At 46.8% G+C, this 22651-nt stretch overlaps 1 long non-coding RNA gene across 1 annotated transcript in view; it reads left to right on the top strand.

The window, feature by feature from the left end:
• Positions 1 to 15030, top strand: part of LOC138521958 (uncharacterized) — a 111072-nt gene extending 96042 nt beyond the window's left edge. The window contains exon 2 of the long non-coding RNA XR_011283193.1: positions 14865 to 15030. This is a non-coding gene — a long non-coding RNA (uncharacterized lncRNA). The remainder of the gene's footprint in view (positions 1 to 14864) is intronic.
• The last annotated feature ends 7621 nt before the right edge of the window (positions 15031 to 22651 follow it).

Here is a 22651-nt window from a genome sequence, read left to right as displayed (position 1 = left end):
CTTTAGTTATCAGAGGTCTGGTGCCCTTCTCACTGTCTCTCCATATACTCGTCACATTTTAGCTCGGAGTATTCACCGTCCCACCCCCATTGTGTAATTTAAAGTTGGGCTGTCTTTTCTCCTAACTTCCTGTTTTATGGGTAGATGAGTATTTTCTACCCACGTCACCTGAGGTTCCTAGTCAGGAAGATGATTTTATCCTCCTGCCACAGTCTTGCTTCATCTCTTTCTACTGATGGGGTTGCTGTTGGATAGCCCCAGGCATTAGACACTCTAGTCTACTCCAAGGAGCCTGTAGTTGTTGGGGTGAATTAAAGCAGCCAATTTCACCCTTAGCAGTACACTTCTTAATTGGGCCATGTATTTTCCCACACTCTGAACAGTCTCTATAGGTTATTCTGATATCCAAAGCAGGGTTCAGCATTTCTGGGAGCTGTTTAGCTTGTGCTTCTACCCAAGGAGAGCTTGATAAGTGTAAAACCAACAGGCATCGGGAGCTACTTTTGGCTCCCCAGGAAAACTGGTGCCTTACAAACATGCATATGTGACATTCATACTGAGTGTTTGAGAACATAAATAAAGAGGAATTGGGACATCTATGACACATTTAAACATAATGGATCATACATAATGGGCAAAAGGTTAAGGTGTACATCTCGTGGAAGTCGGATTTGCTGTGAGCTGGGTTCTCTCTCTTGGTTCCCCAGTAGTAGCTGTGTGATGCCTGTCACCCGAGAGCTGGTTTTAGCTCCTGCCCATCAAATCTTAATTTCAAACCCTGCACAGCCTTCTTCCAGGTAGTGGTGGCTTCTTTCAAAGGTGCTCCACCTGGCATATCTGTTTTTCTCAGTCTATGATACTTATCCAGCCTATCCTATACCCATGGAGCTGTGCAACATTCTATAGCCTCTTGTTGGATTTGTTCTTTCCCAATGTTACCTGCCTCATGCACTAAGATTGGTCAGGCCATATAGTTTTCTTTAATTAAACTAATAAGTAATTAGTAATGGCTTTCTGAAGTTGTTTTATGATCAAATTAGGACCCTTACCTTTCATCATGGTCCTATTGGCAGTGCATAAGACTATATAGTCATTCAACACCGTCTGAGCCATCTTGGAATTGGGAGAACACAACTTTGCAGCTCTGTGGCAGCCACTGTTCCAGTGAGTGAACAGCTTGCTCTCTGTGGTTTGGACTTTCCCTTATGCACGATTGCCCTAGTGGGTGAACAGCCTTTATCAGCGGATCGTCTCTGCAGTCCACATTGTTTAGTAACATGGCACACTGGGAAACATAGTATTTACAGATGGCTTCTTGTCTCCACTTTCTCCTGGGTGCTGGTATGATTTAGGGTATCCGCATATAAAAGGAAGAGATTACACCAGGGAATCCTGCATCATAAAGCCTCTGAGAGGGCACCTTGCTTCGCTCACAGGCCACCACAGTTGCCCGAAGCTCTGCTCCCTCACACAAAATGATGGGGAGTTGCTCCAACACACCACAGTGCTATAGTGGTATATCCTGTTAAAAGGCCTCATCTATTTCATGCCATAATTTTTTTGAGTTCCAGAGCAAAGTGCTATTCATCAATAGTGTTGGCTTCCTCACGAGTTGGGCTGGAGCCTGGCTGTAATAGCGCCAAACTGTAATAGCGTTAGCGCCCACCGGTCAGACGATATTACTGCCGGATCACGGGTTGGGCCTTAACGGTAAATCCCCATTCCCAATTCAGTCCTTTGGATCCAATGGGGCATTTTCGCTGCTAATACAGCGCGCTAATACAGACGGTGGTAATGCCTCTGAAAACAGGGCGCTTAATGGGATTTTCACCTCCACAAAAAAGCTGGAGGTAAAACAGCCCATTAAGCCCCCAACTCGTGAGAGGGCCCATCCTTAAATGCAGCAGTAATACCGTTACCGCCGCATTTAAGGGCTACAGCCCAACTCGTGATGAGCCCTGTGTCTCTGGTCTAGAATATTTATAGTACAGAATGGGTGAAGGAGATCGTTTTCATAGTCCACCCACAGTGGTTTTTCTGTGCCCTGAGTGTTAGGCCTGGCCGACTGTGCAAGCCTTGTGGCCCAAAAAAGAAAGCTTTACACTTGAGAGACTTCTTAAGTCTTATCTTTATAAATGTTCTCCTGTGTAATTTTGAGTGTATTGTCCTTCCAGAAATACAAGCAAAGCATCCTTGCTCTTTTTTAAAATATGAGACATGGATCAAGAGGGACGTATCCCAACCATATGAGGCATCTAGGGAAGTGAGAGTATTTTTAAAAAAGAACAGTTATGCCCATCAAAAAAAGTCGTAGTGATTTCCAAAATCTTATATCTTTCTTCATGGCCATCCAGTGCCACCCAATGTGAATATTGAACATTTGTGTAAGTGACAGGTGGAGCTTGACCCGCAAATAAGTTATGTCGGTGACCTGCCTCTGTGGGAGTTGCAGTCCTTCTAAAGAAAAGCCCCTAGGCTCAAGAGGGACAATCCCCATCTTTACCTGGGTAATCTTTTGTAGTAGAGATAGCCCCAAACATTGCGGGCATACCTTCAACAATAGGCAGATACTTACCTGGTCAGCTGTGATGAATCCGAGTTGCTTCCCCAGAAAATCTCGCCAGTGACCCTTCTCGTGTGGCCAGGGAAAGGCAGACACTTCTGATCCTCACTTTGGGGGTGTTGTTCTCTGGGAGCATCATATGGGGGGGGATTGGGGCAGAGCAGGTCAGGAAAAACGTGAAAACCCCATTAATAACTTTCCCAGAGGATCTACTATCTTAATGGCCTACTGTAAAATTGAGACTATGAAAGGAAAGGGTGATTTGAACATTGGGGACTTCAAGTCCTACAATGCCCAACACACTTGGATGAAGACGTGGGATGCAGAGGCACTGGACTGCAAGTTGCAGTCTGTTAGTGCTAATGACCCATACCTATGTGGAACTAGGAAGTATAAAAGACCCCCTCAGGTGCAGGCCAGGAAGAGAAGTAGTGGGAGGTGGGGTGATTGCAGTAACTCCACATTGCAGCAGAAGTTGAAGAGAAGCAGAGACGCCGGAGCCACTGCTATTCGCAGAGCAGATGCCAGTTCTGAGAGGGTCTTTACCTTCGAGGACCTTGTCTGCAGCGGGAAGCGTTGTCCCTGAAAGCTTTCCCCCTGATGCCTGTGAATGCAGAGGTCATGTGGCGGGAAGCGTCAATTTAAAAAGCTCCCCCCATTGTGAGTTGGGCTCTGGTGGCAGGTGAGCACCAGTGTGTTCCTGAAACCCCGAATGCTCCTTTCTCGTCCAGCATGGGCTGCGGGAAGGAAGAGAAGCAGTTTGCCATACAGAGGAAGCAGAAGACCCGGAGGCAGCGGGTCGAGTGAACATGTATGTGGCACCCGGTGAGTTCACTAGCATTGTGTGACCCCGTAATGCTACGTAATGCCAGCTGGCCATATCTAATTGTTTTGAATACCAAACTGATGAAAAGAAATTGAAGTGGCAGAATAACAATAACTTTGAATACAGATCTAAGACAAATAAGCTAAAGTGGCATAATAAGAACTTCGGAAACAAAGTTGTCATTATACTTATGAAAGTCCAAGTAATTGCCAAAACCCAGAGAAGGCAATATCCAAGCAAGCTAAAAAGAACCAATATTGCCAAAGCCAAGAGGGAAATTGAGAAGCAAATTGATTTTAATCCCTATTGCCAGAGTGAAAAAGAAGCAGTAGTTGGAAATGACCTAAACAAGCAATGCCCAAGCCAAAGAAGAGTGTGAGAAAAGCCATTATAAACATTTGGTTAAAATAAATGGGAAAACAAGAGTGGCAGAAGAGCTGCCCCACTGAGAGGAGCATAACCCGCATTGCATGTGGCAATCAAAAATAAGGAACAAACAGCACCAATGTGTAGTCAAAACTGATGATGTGGAAAGTCAGAAGACTTTGCTAAGTTGTTTGAAGTACGCTTTACCCCAGAAGTACTTTTAGTAGTCTTAGGAGTTTCTTTAGTCCTGGTAGGAAAGTATACCAGGTGTGATGGGTTAGAAATGTGAGACGGACAACTTTGTAAAGAGTTTTCAACTTTAGCCATTTAAAAAAATAAATAAACCGGTTAGATAAGCTCCTCACTATCCCTACCCTGACAAGGATTTCCCTGCCTAAAATGAACTAAAGGAAACTTTAACAAATGGATATCTGACCATCATACTTGTACAACAAATAAAGCAAAAGGGAAATATGTGGCAATTAAATTTAATAGCAATGTATAAAATATGATCTGATTCACAATAGGATCAAAGTCTCTTCTAATAACGTGGGTCAGTTTTCCCTTCCCCAGATCTGAACAAAGGGGTTTTCACCACAGTTCAAAGAAAACAAGGAACTCCAATTTAGCACAAAGTTCCAACACAGTTCTTAAGGTTTGATACTCAGTCACACAAAGTTCTGTTGCTTAATTAAAGTATCTCCAGGAACCATACGTTCCCACTCTTCCTGGAGTAAGAACAGATTTCACGTTTGTAGGAACAACAAATGTCTTTGGGCCTCATCTAATGGCGCCGGACCGAGTTGCGGTAACGCTATTTGCGTTGGTGGTATTCCAGCGCAATTAACGCTGGGATACCGCAAAGGCTATGATGAGGCCCTTTGTCAGGATAACTGTTACAGCTTCTGGTTTCAAAAAGAAATAAACGGTTCTAACTCTTCCTGGAATAAGAGCAGGTTTCACCTTTGTAGAAACACCAAATGTTTTTGGCACGATGGGTTTCTACAATCTTAGATTCAAAAAGAATTGTATTTTTCTTCAACAAGGTTTAACAATTCTTTGAATGTTATAAGCCCACACTAGTTGTTGTTCTAACCACAGCTCAGCACCTGCATCAACTACTATCTGGCTCCTTCCTTTTGCTGGTTTTGCAAAGTTCTGCATTCAACATTGCTGCTACTGTTTCTTTCACTCACTCGTGAGTGAAGCAGCCTGCCGTGAACATGCGGACAGCGTTGGAGTGCCCTGGAGTCTATTACAAGTTGGGCACTCATCAAGTAAGTCGCTCCATTACGCGGTTAGACAACTTCTTCTGGTTCGCCTCCACTCACGCCACTGGAGATTGGAGCCTTCTTTGATCCTAAGAGAACCAAGTACAAACCTGCCAGCTGGATCCTCCAGAGAAGGAACATTCCCCTTGCTACTGCGCTTCCCGCTGTGCGAACTCTGCACAATGAAATTCTTTCGGCCAAGTGCAACCCTGCCACCTCCGTGGCCTTTGCAACAGGGAGAGTTACAGGCTAAGACTCGCTCAGGAACCGCCCATGGCTTCTGGCAATTCTGTGTTCCCGGCATGTTCTCTCGCCACAGACTTCCCTCTCAGCTGCAATCTCGGCCCGCACTGCTGCTTCTTCTTCCACTGCTCTGCTTCCTCTCTCTCCTCCTCCTCCTCTCCTAATGCCTGCACCTCAGGGCGCTTTTTAAGCCTCCTAGCCCCCTTCAGGTGTAGGTAATTTCAACTAATTAGGAGCTAACTCCCACAGTAGTGTTCCTCTGCATCCCTCTTCCTCGTCGCAGTACTGAGGGAATTATGGGATTTAAAGTCCCTAACAAAAAAGTTAGATTTTCTAATTCTTTGTGATTTACCAATTTACCTTCTAGTTTTTACAACATCCTTTAAAGGGATTTCATGCAATTTAGTGATCAGACTTGTTGGAAAAGAAGAATAAGGTCTTCTAGGCTTTTGGTGATTCTTATTTACAGACTTCTTTCTATTACCCCCTTTTGGGTTAGGGAAGCATTTTGCTCTAGAAGTTTTAAAATGAATGTTATTCATTTGTATATCACCGGAGCTTTGGCTTATTTCATCCACATTTAGGTGTTTAACAAATTGAACCATTATATTATTGTGGCAACAAGCAATTAAGTATTTTGGTATTTGTAACATCTCTTCCTTAGGGGAAGATAAACACAGTGCCTCACCCCCACTGATTCCTCTCACCTCCCTGAGCCTTTTATCCTCTCAGGTGATCCTTCCGCATAGCACCACCCCCAAGGTCAGGATCGGGAAGCATCTGCCTTTCCCTGGTCACCTGAGAGGAGACTTTAGGCAGGGATCTGGTGAGAGATCCATAGGATTCATCACACACGGCAGGGACCTTGTAGTGGTAGACCTGGCAGGTGAGTGGACCAGGTAGAAGTCATTGAAGTACTTTGAAAAAGCAGTGTCAAGACCACTAAAGTATTTTGTGAACTGTTGTGGAAGCATCCCGACAAATCCTTGTTGATGCAGATAAACTGTGGAAGTGTTTATTTTTATTTCTCTAAGAAAGTTGTGTTGAACCCTTCCAAAAGTGGAAAGATAAATACTTGCTATTTTGAACTGTGGGCCAAAGTCCAAGTGAGACATTTGGAGCAAGAAGAATCTTATCATAAGAACTTTGTTGCAACACAGAACTTTCCTAATTTTTAAGTGTTGGTTGAAAATCCTGCTTTCAATCTGGAGAAGGGATCTCACCCAGGTTACGAGGAGAAACCGTTATCAAATACATGTTAAACATAACTGTTATTTCTGTGGTATAAAGGGACTATATGGCAATTAAAATATGTTTGTTGTATGTACAAGTGTGAGGGACAGATTCCTTTTGTTAGTGTTTCCTTTAGTTTATTTTGAAAGGCCGGGAAATCCTCTTCAGGGTATGGACAGTGAGGCGTTTATCAAACCTTTTTGAGTTAAAAAAATGGCATCTTATGAAAAATCTCACAGTAAATCGTTGATGTTTTCGTTGTCATGTAAAATATTGAAACACTGTAGGAACACACAAGGAATAAGGAATTTAGATAAAGAGATTACAATTACTCCTACGTCCCGTCCCCTTTCTTCCATACTTTTGGGACATTCCGTCCAGTGGGACGGGACCGGAGCACTTAAAATGTGTCCTTCTCTTTTTACGCAGTGTACCTACCGCATGTGGCCGTAACTCCGCCCTCCTTAGCTCTGCCACGCATCGCCCTTCAGTCCTTTTGTCCGCACGGTCAGGGCTGGAGGCACTTGCATCAATGGGAAGACCTTTTTCTTTCCCAATGTCCTTCTCTCCTGCTCTGGTTCTGCAGTCAAGTAGTCCTCCATCTATGCCAGATCATTTGGGATTTGTTGTTCCTCTTGCGAATGTCGTTTCGCTAGGGGCGGATCTCCATTCTCTCTGTTTGGGGTGTCTGGGACTGGATCACCGTTGGGACTGCGATTTCCCCTTTCGGTCTGGGCACATACAATGTCTCCATCGTATTTTCAACTCTTCATCGACGGAAAGAAGACGCCCAATAAGTTCCTTACTTTTCAGGGCACCCCGGCCGGGGGACTCCTTCCCTGGGTCCTCCAAGTCCGGAGGGGCTTCAAAAGCTCTGCTACCAGGATTTGTCCTGAGGTGCCTCGCAGGCCTAATGGGCGTACCAGGGGTTTTCTCTGAGGGTTTCCCCGAGGGGCCTGCCGATAGCGGATCACGATCCGAGGTTCACCAATTAGGTGCTAATAGCCAGCCTAGTCGTGCTGAGGCGTTGGGTACCAGGTCCCCTTGTTTGGAGCTTCCCACACAGACACCGGGGTGCGGCCTGAGGCCTCCATAGAGGCTTTCTGTACTGAACCACGGTTCGAGGCCCCTCTCAGGGAGCTATAAAGACTGGATTCTGTTCCGAGGTTCCTCTTGTCAAGGCTAAGGTGTGTACCAACAGAACTGAGACACCTGTTAAGGGCTTGTCTGTGAGGTGGATTCCTCAACTTTCCTGCACTCTAGGTGTTACCGGTTCTGTTGAGGGGGCACAGGGAGAGGTCGCCGACCGTTTCTCCTCTATTACTGGCTTGGCCGAGGTTCCTCTCTTGGAGGCTAACTCAAAGGGTCATGACAGGATGTCCAGTAAACACCCCAGGCCCCATAGTACCGGCTCTTGTGTCAAGGCTAAAATTATGATCAAGTCCCCTCACCAGTCTGTCGAGATGCCTTGCTCATCCACAAATGTGATGCCGTTCTCCTTAGATGTTAACAAAATCGCGGGTCTTCCCGCATGGTCTACGGTGGCCATTTTGGATCCCTCCCTTACACCCACGCTATCGACAGCGGGTGCTAGGAACCTTCTTTTTTTTTCGTGAACAACTGTTTCCACGGGTCAGTGTAAACCTGTTCCGCCCTTCTTAGGACTGGCGCGCTCAGATGCCACTACTGCATACGGTCTCACTTCCTGACAGGCTCGTCGTCGGAGGATGCCTTTTTCGTGAATTTTCAGAGACTTATGCACTCTGACCCCATAAGGGAGTACTTTAAGGGCCTTTCTTGTAGCTCTGTCACCAGGGTTTCCCCTGAGGTGCCCGAAGGGCTTAACAGGCATACCGGAGATTCCTCCGAGGGTTCTGACGGACCTGTCTGTACCGGACATTGTTCCGAGGTTCACCATCACGGTGCTAATGTTAAGCCCAGTTCGGCTGGGTGCTGGGATACCAGGGTTCACCCTGAAGTCTCAGTTTCTGGAACTTTCCCCGCTGTAACCAGGTTGAAACCTGAGGTTCCTCTTGTGGAGGCTAAAGTCTGTACCGAGTCCATTTTGGATACCTCCCTTACACCTACGTTCGCAATGTCTGGTGCTGGGAGCATTCCTTTCGGCAATAGTAACCCGTTCCGCGGCGTGCGTGGGCTCTGTTGCCTCATACTGTCTCGCTCCCTCCTGCTTTTGCTCCCCTGATCTATGTGGACCTGGCCTTTGGTGGACCCTCCTGGCAACCATCCTCCTTGTGTTCAGGGTGTTGGGGGGTAGGTCCCTTACGACCGGTTTTTTCCTCTTCGACCCCTAAACCCTCAGCTGAGTATGGGTTTTTCAGGAAATTTCTGATGCTCATGCACTCTGACCCTATGAGGACGCATTTCAAGAGTCTTTTTACTCCTGTTCCACCCCGGCCCCGGCTGCTCAGATTCGTTTTTTTTCTTTTAAAACCTGAGGCGGTAGGCGTGGAGGGCCATACTTCTGTTTCCGCCTCATTGGGATGAGCCTTAAGCAGATGAGGACGGCGATGAGCAGCCCAGCTTGGCGAGAGCATGCCATGACCGGCAGGGGCTTGTGTAGCTCTGTTACCAGGGATTCGCATGAGGTGCCTTAAGGACCTAATAGGCGCACCAGAGGGTTCTCTGAGGGTCCCTCAGAGCACCTGCCAAAACCGGACGTGGTTCTGAGGTTCATCTTTGGCTCTGGATACCGGGGTTCACCCTGTGGTCTCCATTTCTGGAGCTTTCCCCACTGATACTGGGGTACGCCCTGAGGTCACAGTTTCTGGTGCTTGTCACACCGAGCCACGGCTCGAGGCCCCACTTGAGGTAGCTATATGTCCCGGGTTAAAACCCAAAGTTGCTCTAATTACAGTTCCTCTAAGAGACCTGTCGGTAGGGTACATTCCCCAGCCGTTCCACACTCGGGGTTGTGGTGGTACCGATTCTGTCGAGGGGGCAAAGAAGGTGATCAGCAACAGGCCTTTTAGTACCTGCTTTGCCGAGGTTCCTCCTTTGGAGGCTAATTCTGAGTCGGTGCCTAGGATATCCACTAAACATCCTAGATCTCCAGCACCAGCTCGGCCGAGGATCCTTGTTTCAAGGCTAAGTGTTTCTTAAATCCCTTAACTCTCCTAAGGGGACAGTTGCCTAATTTTCTCCTATGACGCAGTTCTCTTCAGCTGTTGACTAAATGGCGGCCCAACCTCTTTTGTCCACGGCAGCCATTTTGGATCCTTTCTTGCACCAACTTTCATGACGACTGGTGCTGGGAGCATTCCTTTTGGGGCTGAGCAGCTTTTCCACGCTCTGTGGACAACATAGACCCGTTTTATAGGTCCTGGCGACAGCTTCAGCTAAGGCCCCTTGTACACAGAGGTCAGGGTCCCGGACTCGGTCCTTCTCTGGGATCAGGGGTGTTTCAGGGTCGCCATGAGCGCCGATCTGAAACTCCTGTTGGTAGCCCCGCCTTAAACAGCAGCGGCAAGGTGGTTGGTTTTTCTCTCGGCCATCAGCCTTCTCTACAGGGACAGGTAATCTCTCTGCCGACAAATCACCAAATTATATTTTTTGTCGGTCACACTACACGTCGGTGGGGGGGGCGAATCTCGTCTCACCTGGAGGCGTGGCAAACCATCACCAAGGACTGGTGGGGTTTGTCCATTGTTTAGGTGGGTTTTCGCTCGCCCTTCCCTCCTACCCCACCCTTCAAACCTCTCTTCCGACAGATCTGGATGCCCTCCCTCAGAGCAGAGGTGCAGAAACTTGTATACCTCAGAGCATTGGAACCTGTTCCCCTCATGGAGCAAGAGAGGGACTAGTACTGCAATCCTTCCACAGTGCTCATCCAGGCTGGCCTGCGCACTATCTTCGATGTTTCCGAGAGAAATTCAAGTTGATCGCGCCCTGCCAAATAAAGTCCTCTCTTTGGAAGGGCGATTGGCTCAGTGTGGTGGTCTTCCAGGATGCGTAAATGCACATCCTGACTGGAGCCCTCATATGAAATATCTGTGGTTCTCCGAAGCCCGCATATGAAATATATGCAGTTCTCCGTGGGATCAGAACACTTCGGTTTCGGGTACTCCTTTTGGTCTCGGCTCAGCGAGACGCACCGGAAACTACTCGGAGGGGTCCCGCAGCAGTCTCCCAATACCGGATCTTCTTCCAAGGTTCCTCATTTGGGGCTAGGGCTGACCCCAGTTCTGCTGTGGAGTTTGATGCCAGAGTTCGCCCTGAGGCTTCTCCATCTGGAACTAACTGTACCGAGTCTTGGCTCGAGGCCCTTTTCGAGGTGGTTCCCCTGCTTGGGGCTAAATCGGTCACCAACAGAATTGAGTCCCTCATCGAGGGTCCTGGCTGTAAGGTATATCCATAAGCCTTTCCGCGCGCGCCGTCGTGATACCAGTTTTGTTGAGGGGTGAAATGTGGTCACGTACCACAGACCTTCCAGTACCGGCTCTGCCGAGGATCCTCCACTAGAGGCTAATTCGGGTGGAAGCCCCTGCATTATCGAGTAAACACCCTAGATCTGCCAGTACCGGCTCTGCTGAGGTTCTTTGTTTCAAGGCTAGGATGGCACATAAGGCCCCTGACTCCCCTGGGGAGACTATTGCTTCATTTGATCCTGTGACGCAAGTCGCCCCTGGTGTGTAATAATGGCAGCCCAACCTCCGCGGGCCACGGGCCCTTTTGAAGACCTCCCTTAAAGCGATGTTTTACATCAACAAGCAGGACGACAGAGTCTTCTCTCCTTGTGGATCTTTTCATACAAATGTGGGCTGGGCCCTTCAGTATATTGTTTGGCTCCAGGCTCCACACATCCCGGGTCACCTCATTGTGACTGCAGTTTAACTCAGTCACCAGTCAGCATCAGTTACGAGTGTGAGATGAACAGCAATATCATCTCCAACTTTTCCAGCAATGGGGCACACTAGAAGTGGCAGCTTGTGGGTCAACATGAAAGCTTATGCTTTCCCCTCATTGCCTCCCATCTATTGGTCGCTCTGTAAGCACATTAAACCGTTGCCAAAGCAGCTCTGTGGGCTTGCCCACCAGCTTTTGGTAAGCATTACTGCTTAGATCTGGCTCCAGAGCCAATGCTCAATTCGGCCAGGCTGTTCTTAAAACCTTTTTCATTAATGAGGTTCTATCCACCTGTATTTCCTGTGAGGAGTGCTTGGTAATCTCCCAAAGTATGGAGGAAAGGGGATGGGACGTGGGAGTATAACAAAGTTACTCATCGTAGTGACTTATCTTACGCCTAGTCCATAGTCCCCTTTCCTCCATATGCCCGCCTGCCGTCCCCTCTAATAAGTATCCTCTATTATTGCTTAAAGGTCTCCAGACCTGGCGGTAGAAAAGGACTGAAGGGAGATGGGTGGGGCGGAGCCAAGGAGGGCACGGTTACGCTTTTTGACAAGTGTTCCGGTCCCGTCCCACTGGACGGATTGTCCCAAAAGTATGGAGGAAAGGGGACTATGGACTAGGAGTAAGATAGTCACTACGGTGAGTAACTTTGTAATGACGAAGCAGTATGAGTAAATATAAAACCATGTGTACATTTGAGTTGTATATTCACGTAATATACAACACAAATGTATAGCCACATTAAATATTATGTTACTAGTAAGTTATTAAACACCAACATGTCCTATAATTTACCATCTGCCGTCATCAATGGAACAGTTTTCTCATATTTTGAAAGGATAGCCATAGACATTCTCTAATCTTCCAGTCTTAGTTAATTTTTGAGTTTCCAGGCATTCAATATATGTTAAGTACTTTTAGAATGCCTTATAACCATTTTCGTTGATGAACACAATCCAATCAACCAGAAATGAAACTTTGAAAGCAGACCACTTCAGACTGCTGATCCCCCAAGTCAAGAAAAAACACATTTAACATAAAAGAAGCTGTTTACAGCCTGCTCACTCCCGACAGATGATTTCACTGCACCCTTATTTTATCTCCAAAATAGGATATGCAGGAGAGTCATCAGTTGCATGTTTTAAGAGATGGAGGAAAGAGTAAGCACCACAAAAAAGAAGCAGGTGGGATGGTGGCCTAAGCAGGTTTAGACAAAGAGATGGCAGACGGAAAGGTCACGGGTAAGACTAGCCTGTTGCAGTAGAAAAGAGATTGGTCTAGCAGAAGGGCATTGTACGTGTAGGCAGCTCAGTAGCTCTATCCTAGGAAGTTGTAACAGAAATTGTGTGTAGTTTTGCTATTAGTTAAGACAGGAACAGGAGACATGGTCTAAATCCCTTCATGAGAACAGCAAATGAGTGCTAGTCTCTCCCCTTGTCCAATGTCTCTTCCACAAGATGGGGGTTCCTAGACCTTCCTAGCCTCTGAATGAAGTGTTCCAGTTCATACTGTTCAAAAAGGGGTTATCGCACACCTTCCTGGCGCTGCACTCTTTATGGTGACCCAACCTTTTCTTCTCAGTCTGAACTAGATTCAGGCTTTATCTGTACATATATTGCATGACAAACTCTGTTATAAAGTCTTGTGAGCAGGAGGGTGAGTCGACATAGCTGGCAGGGAGAGCAAGAGAGGATTCTCTGGGGTCTGGTTGGGCCGAGTTTCCCCCTGGTTTTTCTTGTTCTACCTCTCTGGTCTCACAGGCCCCCCTCTTGCTCCTCCTCCCAAAATGTGCCCCTGCCTAGTTATGACTGGACCTACCAGAATCTGCCTGCTTAGACTGTCTGTGTTGCTTCTCTCGCTTCACCTCTGTTCTTCCCTCGCCCCCTGATGTTCTTGTCTAAGCTCTACCCCTCAGGATACTACAACCTGGTCTGATCTGGTCTCCCTATCTGCTGTTGTCTATTTTAAGCCACCTCATCCCCTGGGTGCTTTGCTGGGGCATTCCCTTCTTGTGGTGTTACAGTTCCAACCTCCTCTGTACCGCCTCCACTTTGTAGTGTTCCTTCAGTCATCTCCTCTGCATCACTCGCTCCCCCTTAATACCTCCCCTGTGTCACTTCCAATCTCTAATGTTATCCCCTCCTTCTTCTCCTTGGGATTCACCATCTTCTCCTCTACCCTGATCCCTACCACCTCCTCGTGACTTCTACTACTGTGTGCTGATGTTACCACCTTCTCATGCAACCATGATCATCTTCCTGATGTTAACCCCTCCTCTGTCACTCCCTTAATTCTCGTCACCTCTTACTACCTTCTCTCACCCTCTGATAGAACCACCTCCTCTTTCACCCTCTTGACTCCTACAACCTCCTTCTGTCCACTCTTACCCTCTGTTACCACCTCCACCTTGACCCTCTTAGATCGGACTACCTGTCCCTGCTGTCCACTGCCTCCTCTGCATGCTCAGAGCCTCTCCTGCCTTTATGCCTTCCACTGCTCGCCACTCTTCAGCCTTCTCCAAATGCAAGTCTGGCGCTCCTTGAACTCACTCGGTAGCCGGAGCTGGGTGATTTTATACTGTGTTCCCCTTGGTGTTACAGCCAGTTGGGGGCTGCTGGTGGCCCTTAGTGCAACTGGGGCTGCTTTGCAGTCAAGGAGCCAGACCAAGCCCATAACCAACCTGTCTGCCATCTTGGATCTTCATTTTACTCCCCTGGCCCTCCCTACTGCCCTTTTGGACTCAGGTCTTCTGTGTTTCCAGGGTGCAAACTAGAGCCTGGTAAAACACTGGGTAAGCTTTCAGAATACTTTGTTTCTATTTTCACGTGAGTGCGTAGGGGAAATGGAAATATTGTATCCCTACTGTGAGAATCTCTCACCGGGAACAATGCTCCTGCAACTTTACTTTTCCCGACAAACTCTCGCCAGTGCTTTTTGGGGCTGCACAAATTAATGCCTATCAATGTAAAATGCAATAAACAACTGCAAATGCTAAAACGACTGTTTGCCAATGCTTGCTTTAAATTACGATTGCAAAGAGTGCTCGGATCCCATCCAATAGGGACGACGTCCTGAAGGTTTGGAGGAAAGAGGATGGGGTGAAGAAGTCCAAGTAATAGTGACTGAGTATCCTGGATGTGTTATTAGTTATCACCACCCCATAATTCCTAAATGTGCGGTTGGGAAATAAAGCTTCCTGATTTTCCTTCCAGACGTGCATTAAAGGCTGCCCCCCCTAGCCTGCATATTGAAACATGTTGAAGTCCTCTTGTATTCTCACTGTTTCCCTGACCCTTTTCTGGTGCCATGCAACAAGAATCAGCCCCTCTTTAGTCTTTTGCCTTCATGTAAATGTAGCAGACGGTGGCTGCAAGTGGAATTCATTGTGTAGTTTCAAAAGATTTTTTTAGATACAATTAAGATATATTATGTTTAACCTGTACATAACAATACTATCGCCAATGCTGATTTGAATATATGTCTATGTTTCAAACAGCTGGAGTCCCAGAAAGCATTCCTGCGTTAAGAAAAAAGACTGTGTGGCACAGAGAAAACACTGCTTCTGTCAAGTCGTGCGGCCAAAGGGCAAGAAAATTGCACATGCTGCCCGATTTCTGGAATGCTTGCCCAACAGTGCCAGAAAAATAAAATATTTGTAAAAAGCTCTTTGCATACAGTTGTATTATGAACGCTGAATCATACGATTGGTCACCACAAAAAGGTGCAAGAAACCTCTGAAAATAAATCACAGGGCTAGATATACCCCTATTGTGGTACTAATGCAGAACATGGGAGTTGCAAAGAGAAGCAGAAAGTTATTAGGAGAGTGAGAGTGACCGCAGTACCCAACCAATAGGCTATTTTGGCGTTAACGTCCCATCAGTGGTTTGGAATTGCCTGGTCTCTGAAAAAACCCAGAAAAAGGTGGCAAGGTTCATAGAATGTTCATCCATCGGATCGGAAACCACATCAATCTGTGAACCTAACCATTTCACTTGTCAGCTCCAGAAATATTAAGATAATTGATTTTGACTCGTGTAGTGTGTCTGTCTGTCTGTCTGTCTGCCTCCCCGGAGAAGTTAGGGATCAGGGGTGTTGCTAGGTCTGTAAACGATCTGAGGCTACACTAGTGTCAGGACTCAGGGCTAGCTAGCCTTTTGGTAGTAAGCCCCTGAGCTTCTATCTGTGGCTACAACGAAAGACCCAGGGCTATAGCTCCCCAGGATCCCCAGCAACGCCTCTGGTGGGGATCATCCGTATTTCGATGTCTCCAATCAGAAGGCTCCTGTCCTTTGAGCGTACCGTCTCTCTTTTGTACTTCCTTCACTCTGCCACAATGTCAGGCCTGTCTACCAGTTTGCCTGATGAAGCTGGCTGTAAATCAGCGAATTGTTGCTTTAGATCCAGATGCAAATCGACCAGGGGTCTAGGCCACAGCATTGAACCCAAACACCTGTTTCTCACCGTGACCAGGCAAAATAAAAATGCTATCTAATTGGACAGGGCACTGGGGCAAGGTAGAGTGGAGGCAAAGATTTCTGGAGACCAGGGTTACGAGGAGCTGAGGTGTATGCATACTGAGTCTGCTTTTAGACACCTCCTTTGAATCCCTAAGTCCCAGTGTTCCTTGAAGCCAAAATGCAAAATATATCCCCTAGTACAGAGACATGGTGTAATATTATGGCACGCCTCTAAAGGAAGGTGGGGGAGTTCAGATGCGTGGGGGGGGGGGCTTCGATGGAGGAGGCATGTACTGTGTCACAGCCTCCATGATCAATGATCATATTTGTAGCAATCCATTGTTCACTGGATACTCCCCCCAAACAAAATTTTTCAATTTCATTACCATTGCTCAATTATATCCGTACTAAAATAGCTCTCATAGGTGTCCAAGGTGCTTCTTCTGCCCTCATCCTTACCCTGTCCATATTCCCTCCTGTGGGTGGCACCCAGAGAAAATTGAAATCATTCCAATCACCTAACTAATGGGCATCCTAACATTACATAACAGGGCTTTCCACAGCCTCGATAAGTACCTAACAGAGCCTCAGACAACCTTGAGCTGACCCTCACATTGTTAGGAACATCCCTAAACCCTGCAGATCAGGACTCGGTATCTCCCAAACTCAGCAAACCCACCAACTCCCTCATCCCTCCGTGACTTACCAGGGGGGAAAGCTTCCTTGCTGTGGCCTCATGGCATTGCTGCGATACCGCGGGCGCCCAAGTTTTCAGAGATTGGTGTCTGGCGCGGTGCCTGCCCTCAAGATGGCGGCTTGCCAGACGTTAGTCAGACACCCAATGCAACATGGAACCGGAAGCACTAGAACTACTTCTGGTCCACAAGCATCAAACGCCAGAAAAAAATGTGGGTGTCTTTGCAGCGGCTTATAGACCAGGAGGTGTGTTGCAGATCCACGTTTCACTGTCCTTGTACAGTGAATGTATTGTAGGGTTAGGGCAAATTAGGAAGCCACTAGGTCTTCATAGTTAAGGTATTTTCTATTGGTTAGTGATATTATGTTTCATACATGTAAGTCGTATGAAAACGCGCAAGGGCATTATAGCATTCAAGAGTAGAGTGCATGCTTGGACTTCGGTCATTTTGGTTTATTGCTATTGCGCTACCCCTGATCCACACTTCACCTTATCCACCGCTCACATGCAGTCTGCACTGCCTTCAACAAAAGTAAGACTTACAGGTTTATCCTGCTCCCCATCTTTCCTGTTTTTCATCCTTACACAGACTATTTACCCTCTTTTTTTTCCTCAGCTTGGTGTCAACCTCTGAGTCCCTATCCACCTCTTGGTGGTACTGAAGAGCTCAATATAAGACATGTCTGTCCAACCCCTTGACTAAACCAGACAGGCATAAGGGGGTGGTTAGTAAACCTTGCTTTCCATATTAGTGGGGATTGCTTGCAATTTCGGTGGCTTGTTCCTCCACTACCGGTACTGACCCTCCAACAGGAATCTCTGGAACCAGGTACTAGCACACATAGCCCTCAAAAGTATCTAACATGTCCACCAATTGAGCCTCAGACCCTCTAACTGACCCGCACTGAGTTATAAAAATAAAAGCCTACCATAGCCTCTAAGAACCTCATAAGTCCTCCAACACAGCCTCACACACCTCCAACAGATGCTCACACAGCCTCCAAGAGTGCCTCACCTAGACTCCGCACATTCCAAAAGGGCACTACAAAGCCACTAAGAAAGCATCCAAATGTGCCGCACCCAGCTAGCAATATCTGCTTGATATTGTGAACCAGAAGAAGCACTCAGACAATTGTGAGTCATGTTTAAGGGTTTTATTAAAAAGAAAAGGAATGAAATGCCTAACTTGCTCCATGTGGCAAGTTCCCTGCCTAACAAAACAAAGTGTAGATGCTAAAGTTCAAATTAAAACTCTTTAGTCTGGGTCCTATGCACCTAACTGGCCCCACCACTGTAGAAAACACCTAACTAGAAGAGGGTAAAGGGGAGGCTTTATACACTAGCACCAGCAATGCTTATGCCTGGCCCAGTTTATACTTGACTTGTTTGGGTGTCTGTGAGATGGGAGTGGGAAAGTTACAGAACCACCCTTCAGTGACTGCGTGGAACCACCAGTTGTGTCAGGTAAATACCATCTTTTCCCATGTCTGCTTGGTATTATAGTTCCTTTTTTAGAAAGAAGAAAAGGCCGGCTTGACTACGACCCTGTTCTTCTGAGGTTACACTGGAAAAAGAGACCATTAGGTCAGGGCCATTCCTTTCAGCGAAGGCATGATCGGATAACAGGGTTGTTTCCTCCACTTCTCTCACCTCAGGTTCCTCTCTAGCGAGGTCTGCTTCCCCAAAACCCATTGCCCACCTCTTGGTTTCGAAGAAAGTTTCCCTTTCTTGGGGATCTAGGGTAAGGGCTTCCTCAAGGATTCCCTGACCTACAGCCTCTCCTTCTTTAACCAGGAAATTGGAGGTTGCATGGTTATGGAGGCTCACATTCACCTCTCCTCCATAGTTGGAATCTACTACCCTGGCAGCAACATCTAGGTTGTCACCAAGCTAGTCCATATTTACATGCCAGTCTGCTATAGGTCCCTGGTGGGGGGGGAAAGACATAAGCCTTTTGGTATTAAATATTAAATGTGTAACCTTCCGGCGTAAGGATATGGTTTCCAGGCTATATAGATCCAAGCCAATGGATTTGGAAGTGGCCAGAGAAGGGGCCATGCCGCTCTCACTGGTCTTAGTGAAGAGGAGGGGTCGCCAGTTTATAGTAATTGGTTGACATCCCACTACTAGCACCATATCTGAACCAGAAAAGGGCTTGGACGATTGTGAGTCATGTTTCAATGGTTGTATTAAAAAGAAAAGGAATCAAACACCTAACTTACCTAATTTCTATGAGGGAAGTTCCCTACTTAACATAACAAAAACTAAGGATGGATGCTAAAGTCCAACTAAAAACTTTCAGTCTCAATCCTAAATAGCTAACTGGCTCAATCGTTATTGAAAAAACCTTGGTAAAAGAAGGAAAAGGAGAGGCTTTGTACACTAGCCTCAACACGGCTTCTGCCTGGCCCAGTTTATACTTGACTTGTTTTCAGTCTTCCAAAGTGCCTTTTCCCTACCAGGGTGTTCTTTCCAGCATTGATACCAAATTAAGTTTTGCAGTCTCCTTTTAATAACGACAACTGTTTCTTAATGCAAACAATTAAATTTCTCCAAGATTACTTGAGAAAACACACATAAAGTTTCTGTCGAGGTACTGGGACTCCCCAAAGTCCTATAGTCCTCAGACCGCTTATGCTTTCAAAAATGTTAGTTTGGATACGGTGGTAGTCCACCCTGGTGGTTCTTTCTCGCTTTCTTAGCCTTAATTCAGTCATTCATATTTCTTTCTTTCCCCCCTTTCACATGTTAGTTACTCTCGTTCCCTCTTTTATAGGGTCTCTGAAAAAACCCAGAAAAAGGTGGCAAGATTCATAGAATGTTCATCCATCGGATCGGAAACCACATCAATCTGTGAACCTAACCATTTCACTTGTCAGCTCCAGAAATATTAAGATCATTGATTTTGACTCGTGTAGTGTGTGTCTGTCTGTCTGCCTCCCCGGAGAAGTTAGGGATCAGGGGTGTTGCTAGGTCTGTAAACGATCTGAGGCTACACTAGTGTCAGGACTCAGGGCTAGCTAGCCTTTTGGTAGTAAGCCCCTGAGCTTCTATCTGTGGCTACAACGAAAGACCCAGGGCTTTCTCACATTCTCATAACCGGGATGTTTTCCCCAGCTATTATTCGCAATCTTCGTACCTTGTAGCAGTATGTCTTCCATTGGGTTTCTCATGCTCCTGAAACCTTGTCGGCTTTCCCCGTGGCTACATGGCTACAGTCCGACATGCAGTGCTCATGGCTTTATCATACAGTTTGGTCTCAGTGCCTGTTACGGGCCTTCCGGGCCCCCACATGTTCTGCTTGGTCCCGCCACCAGACACGACGGGTATCTTTCCGTTTCTGCTCTCATTCCAACCTGGTCTTCTATGTTGGATTGAACATCATGAAACTATAGAAATCACAAAATAATGCACCTTACGAGAAATGAAGTTTGTTCATGCAAAGGTTGTGTTTCTTATTTTATTGTTGGCACATAAGTGTAAGCTGATTTGTTGTGTTTCTCTTCTTAACAAATGGAATTTGGTTATTTTTTGTAACTTCTATTCTCTATGATGTTACTTCGCATCAATATCGGTTGTTGGGACTTTTGATTCCCGTTCGGTAATACCTCTTAATCTCTTTTTTTGTGATTTATATTCTCCATGATGTTACTTCACATCAATATCAGTTATTAGGACTCTTGATTCCTGTGTGGTAATACCTCTTAGTAATCCCTCGACATGTTTTTCTCCAATTTATGTTATTGGTTCTTCAGGAGGGTAAGTCTAAGTAACTGTTGCAGGCTAAACTATATATGCCACTGAATATAACCATTACCATTTTCTTTCTCACCACACCATAACCTGAAGATTCTCCTGTTCCTACAAATGAACCCAAACCCATGCAGCTAGGGGCCTTCCGTGGACCCATATCCCCCCAAGAAAAGCTGAGAAGGATCCATACTGGCTTTTGCATGTACTGTGCCTCGGACAAGCATTTAGTCAGAGAATGTCCCTTAGCCCCTCCACGGCGTTCAGGAAACGCCAGCTCCCGATCCTAGATGGAGCTCAGTTTCGGGAGAGCGATGCAAGCTCCACATCTATACCATCCTTGAACTCTCCTGGACAAAACTCCCTGGTAGTCTTACAGGCTTTTCTATCGTCATCTAAGAAGGAATCCTACCCCATTCTGGCACTAGTGGACTGTGGGGCCATGGGAATATTCGTAGATCAGGAATGGGTCCTTAAACATCATATTCCTTATGAATCCCGGAACGTCCTGCAACCTTTAGAAGCAATTGATGGAAGACCTCTTTCTTCTGGACCCATAACCCTTCAGACTAAGGAAATTGAGCTTGCTATAAACCATCACTGAGAAAGGATAAAGTTTGACATAATAAAATCTGCCCATTACCCAATGGTTTTGGGAATGCCCTGGCTACAAAAACACAACCCATACATCAATTGGACAGCTGGTTCCCTGTTCCTAGGTTCCAAATTTTGTATGCCCCATTGTCTGCTCCAGGATCCTTCACCAACAACATCAGAAGAACATTCAACAACTCAGCAAGATCCTCTTATGGCCTCCAACATCATCTAGGTTCCTGAAACCTATCGGGAATACGCTGATGTGTTCTCTTCTGCTATTGTCCAAGCCCTACCACCCCATGGGCCTGAGGACTGTGCTATTGAAACCGAACCTTCAGCCGTGATTCCCTTTGGAAGGATGTTCATCCTGTCTGAACCAGAGAAAAAGGCCCTTCGTGAATACCTAGATACTAACCTAAAAAACGGCACCATACACCCATCCAAGTCTCCGGCTGGAGCTTCATTATTTTTTGTTCCTAAAAAAGACACCAAGGAACTCAGGCCTTGTCTTGATTATCGAGGTCTTAATCAGTGCACCCTTAAGGATCGTTACCCTTGATCTCGGATATCCTGGAAGCCGTAAGAGGAGCCGTAATATTCACCAAATTGGATCTTAGGGGTGCTTATCACTTGATTTGTATTAGAGAAGGTGACAAATGGAAGACAGCCTTCAGAACACCCTTTGGTCATTACGAATACTTGGTCATGCCCTTCGGACTCTCTAATGCTCCGGCAATCTTCCAACGCTTCATGGACCGGGTGTTTTCGGATATGCTATTTCGAAGGGATTGTGTCCTCCGACGTATTCCTCATCTTAGATATATCCTTCCAGCTCTGCTGGCCTCGGAAATTTTTTTCTCTAGAGGGCGCTGCGCGTCGACGTCCCTCGAGTCGATGTCCCTCGACATCCGCCGTATCGACGCTCGACGTCATCCTGCCTATAAAGGCCGCGCGCAGCGTCCGTTGCTCAGTTCCGTTTTTCCGCGCTTACTCGGTGCCTCGGAATACCGTTGCAGATTAATCCTATTTACCTCGAGTTATTCGATCCATACTCAATGGCTTCCTCGTCGGAACCGACAACTCCTCGATCCGGCTTCAAAAAATGTCGAGATTGTGGGAAAAAGATGTCGTTGACCGATCCTCACAAATTGTCTGTGGTGCTTGGGAGCTGAACACCATTGTTCGGAATGCGAGGACTGTATGTCCATGACAGCTAAGGCCCTGAAGGAGCGTAGGGGGAAGCTGGAGAAAGATAAGACTTTTAAAGCTTCTTCTTCGTCGACGAAGTCGAGACATTCGTCTCCTCGTCACCATTCGCGCTCCAGGTCTCGGAGTGGGTCTCATCACTCCTCGAGATCGAAACACTCGAAGAGGAGGCGTCGAAGATCCCCTTCTCCGTCTTCCTCTTCCTCTGTTTCACCAAAAAGAATCCCTTGCCCCACGAAACATAGTTCCCGGGCTGAATGGGAGGAATTCCGAAAGAATATGATGAGCGTCTTCGAGAAAGCGGCCTCGACCACCTCGAAGACTGCCGAGAGCGATGCTCTGGTCGAAAGACCCGAAGGTCAAAAACGCCGCGAGTCGCAGTACCCGGCGAAAGAAACCTCTCGAGCGCGTTTTGAACCCTCGAGCAGGACTATGACCTCCAAACCTTCCTCGAAGGTTCCGTCGACGCCGTCGATGTCTTCAGCGCCGTTGTCGAGGGGACCTTCGACACACGGGTCTGTCGACTCGACACCGGCGTCGACGCCAAGAAAAGTCACGGTGACCACACATCCA

The sequence above is a fragment of the Ambystoma mexicanum genome, chromosome 13 (genome assembly GCF_040938575.1).
Source record: "Ambystoma mexicanum isolate Mex_15411 chromosome 13, UKY_AmexF1_1, whole genome shotgun sequence".
NCBI classification, from domain to species: domain Eukaryota; kingdom Metazoa; phylum Chordata; class Amphibia; order Caudata; family Ambystomatidae; genus Ambystoma; species Ambystoma mexicanum.
Note: the sequence above shows the minus strand (reverse complement) of the source record. Positions and strands in the feature narration are given on the sequence as shown.